Source organism: Musca autumnalis, unplaced genomic scaffold (assembly GCF_047663935.1).
Source record: "Musca autumnalis isolate F117 unplaced genomic scaffold, ASM4766393v1 scaffold_2, whole genome shotgun sequence".
Taxonomy (NCBI): Eukaryota; Metazoa; Arthropoda; class Insecta; order Diptera; family Muscidae; genus Musca; species Musca autumnalis.
In genome coordinates this window covers 177,352,424-177,356,741 of record NW_027411755.1, presented here as the reverse complement: position 1 = coordinate 177,356,741, position 4,318 = coordinate 177,352,424, and positions in this window count along the sequence as shown.

The window sequence follows — 4,318 nt, the reverse complement described above, 5'->3', positions numbered from 1 at the left end:
TATTCTTTTGTTTCATTATAGAAATAAAATAATTTTCGACTAAAAATATCCTTTCTCTAAATAGGTTCTTGATTGAAATATTGTTACGCTATACTAATACAAGGTCAACATTATTATTTATTTTGTCCTCATCTTTGTCAGAAAGAGAGTACATTTAGAGATGAGGGGTCTTGTACTCCGATGAATGAAAGACTGACCTAGTCACCTTTTAAGCAACATTATTCTCAGATCCCATGTCAAAACTGGGACGGTATTCTATTGTAGCTCTGAAACGACCGCTCAAATGACGACATTATTTTTTTGGATGACATTATTTTTTCACATCCATGCGAAAAGTTCTCAAAATGTACTTATACATTCTACCAATAATAAAAATTTTACGTGACGTCGACTTTTTTCACAGAAAAACTCGCAACCATAGACAAATAAAAAAAGTGTATGCCGCCCATACCATTGCTATCGCAAACGATCCGTTTTCGAATGTTTTTCGATAGTTTTGCGGATATTTTGTTCGAAAACGACACTCGAGAACGAATTAAAAACGATTCATTCGTCGCTCAGTTTGTGGCAGGAAAACCTTCGAATTCGAATGTCGTTAATAATATTATTAGCGAATGAAAGATGATAGTTTTTACGATAGTGCCGAAAAAGCATTATTGGCGGAGTTTCGATTTTATGACATGTTTAACTTTATCTGACGTCTCTTGATTTTTCTGTTATGTAACTTTTCTTCTTTGTAATGTTTGCGATTCAATGCGTGTAACAGCCCTGTAGGAAATGTAAATAGTGAATCTATACAGACTTACTACTGACATTGTCAACAGTACTACTGACAAACTGTAGACAACTAATGTAATTTCCTATAGACATTTTGTATGAACGTGTCATTCGAAAGTCAGTACTGACAATGGAACTAGTATGTCAATAGTAAGTCAGTAGTTCCTGAGGAACCATGTGTGTAGTAAGTCAGTAGAGACATTGGAAGTAGTGAGTCAATAGTACATAAAGGGTCATATGGAGACATTGGTACCAAATTGTTCACTATTAAGTTTTTTTGGCTATTTGAAACTTTTTATAGATTAAAAGGCTATATAGTGTGTTTTATAAGACGATGAACTTATACTTTTGTTTAAGTAGTATATTTTATTAAAGAATAACATATAATTATGAAAATACTAAAAAGTACAAATTGCGTATTACAGTCTTTTTATCCTTATAAAGGGCTACGCCCAAGATTCCACATAAGCACAAAATTAGTAAATAAAGCCAATGTTTTCAAGGCTGACTAACCAATAATAAAAAATATCGTTTTCATTGTCAGAAATATCATCGCCTAAGAATTGGTGGTTCTTGGCCATAAGAATTGGTGTGATTTATCTGCTTAAAATATTTCTTCTTCTGCTGCACTTCGCTTTTATTAGGCGATTCGCTGAATATTGATATAACATCTAAGAATTGAAAAGAATAAACATGTATAAATAAGCATAAATAAACAAAATGTCCTTAAATTTTCTTACATTACAGCCGTATAAACGTTGCAAAAATCTCGCAATCAATTTGCCAAATAACCCTTTAACATTCTAACTCATTATTATGCCGTGGCCAAATATCAGATGTAAGTTGCGTTCATCATTTCCAGCGAGACGGAACAATATTCGTCATCTTCTCTAAAGATTCCATAAAATTTCTAATAGTCGAAGTTTCACAACAAATGTTGTCAGCCGCCTCAGAACTTGCATTTCGATATAGAATTGTATATTTTTTCATTGTCTGTTACTTTCCTTTTCTAATTTCCTTTGCTCATACTTGTTGTTATTAAAATTATATATTTTATTGATTTTTCACAAAAACACTTTGACGAATCGCCTTATTTTACGTCAATCAATTAAGAAAATGAAGAAAAATAAGAAGATGCTTTGTTGGGCTATCAGTTTTCAATATAAACAATGCTTCTTCTTATTAGGTAAAAGTATCAATTGTTGACAACCTGTTGACAAAGTGTTGACTTTGTCACCATAATAGTAGACAACGTGGTGACATGTCGACACATGTCCCCATGCTTCCTACAGGGAGTTTATAAACATTGTTGTCTTGTATTTGTAACCAAGCTATATGTTGTGTTTATCATCACTTCTTGTTAATATTATAAGTAGCATTTATATCGAAAATATTTGAAAAAAGCAAATGGGAATTTTTCGCGAACTACATAAAATTATTTTTTAAAACGTAAAAAATTTCCGAAGTAAAAAATGTTTCTCGAAACAATTTTTCTTGTAAAGAAAAAACATTCGCAAAATGTTCGAAAATGATATCGTTTTTAAACTTTTGACAAACAAAAGAACAACGTGCTTGTGTACACCCGAAAAACATTTGCCAATCCTTCGACAGTGATATCGTTTTCGAAAGTTGTGCCGGACATTCGAATAATATCCGCACTTGGTATGAGAGGTGCTATACACTCTTGGTGTGTCTTTTTACTTACTAAATGTTCCTGACCCATTTTTTTTTTCAGCAACTTTTCCTTCATACAACTGTCAAAATTTGAAACATTGGTAATAATTATTACAAATTATAGAGTACGCAGACACACTTTCCGTCATGTATGTACTAGTTTGGGTTTAAAAAATCTATGTCGAATTTCTATGCGGCACCACCCTAAAGTGTTTAGTTTTATTAGATTTTATGATTGCCAATGTTTGAGCACTAACGGAATATGTTAACACGTGCCACTGGGATCTCCAAGTTTCCATAGTAGTTTGTATGGGGCCAAAGGTGAATTTTCACGAAACTGCTTTAAAGGCCATTGTTATTGTCCAATCAAAGAGAAAATTTTACAGTTCATTTATGTGGTTAACAAGTAATCCTACAAAAAATTGTGAAAATCTGCTGGATTTTAATATAAGGCTATATTAAATATACTATTGGAGCAATAACAAAATCTTACCCGATTTACATAAATTTTTGTTTAGCCACACAAATGAACTGGTAAACTTTTCTCTTCGATTGGACAATAATTGCGGCCTTTAGAGCAGTTTCGTGAAAATTCCATTTTGGCCCCATACAAATTTATATGGAAACAAATATCGCTAGGTTGGCACGGGTTAACCTTAACCGATCGCCATAAAGTTTCATATATAAGGGTTTTGGATCAAACGAAAAAAATTAGGGGGTAGGAAATCCAAAAAAAAAAAAATGTTGTTTTGGGGCCACTCTAATGTACATACAGTTAGACAACAAATGTATTGCAAAGGCCAACATTGTAAAAAATTTCATATTAATTGTTCGTTTATGGCAACAAATTATGTAAACACTATACGGGTTTTTGTGCAAAACTCTTGCTATTGGTCCTCAAAACAATATTCCGTCGAAATATAGAAAGTTTATTTGCAATTTATAACAAATACGGTCAACAATAAGAATTAACTACTAGTTGGAGGTGACAATAAATGTATTGCAAACATAACAAAATCTACGGTTCTCTGGAGAATTACCAAAGTTATGTTTCTTAATGAGTTGTCTATCCACTTTGGACATTCATTGGAGTAGTAATGAGCTTAGTTAAACCAAAATTTAAGGCTCGGTATGTTACACTCTAAGGGTACTGGTTCCCCAATTTTTATTTAATCTTGATCTTTCGTTGGAGGATTTTTTTAATTTTTTTTTAACCTGAACCAAAAAAGTTGTAAGGGTTGATATCAGGAGTTTGGCCCGAGGTATTTATCAATTTAGTTTTGTTATATTATATCAGCAACTTATAAAAATAAGATTAATATGTCATGTTCTGGAATTTGGAATGGCGGTATTTGAACGTGTTTGAGCTTTTTGGACCCGTTTTACCGACTTTCAGTTAAATATTTCCTAATGATGTCAGTGGTGATGTCTTCCCAATCATTATTATGTCCGTGAACCCGATTTTGCATACTTTTTGCTTGGTAAAAATATAATAATAATTGTTCCACAAACATCCCAGATGGGACAATATAGTACCCAAAAATTCGGTATTCCAACTTTTCCAGAAGGTGTACAATTTCCATATTTGATGGGGTTTATTAGATTTGGCGCACTTTATGGGATTTATTATGATAGCAGAGTATAATATCTATACATTTAGTAAAAATGAAGTGGTTCAAATAATATTGAGAGAGGAAATAGAGCTCTGTTGTAGGTCTTTCCAAATTATACACTGAGAGTCTATTTTTCCCTATAGTGTCCAGAGGTATTTAGATGTTTTCAAAGCCAAAATCGAATTGTTTTGCATTGGTCCATGATCCGACAATACACATTGAGTCAAATATTCATTATTTTTTTATCACTGAAC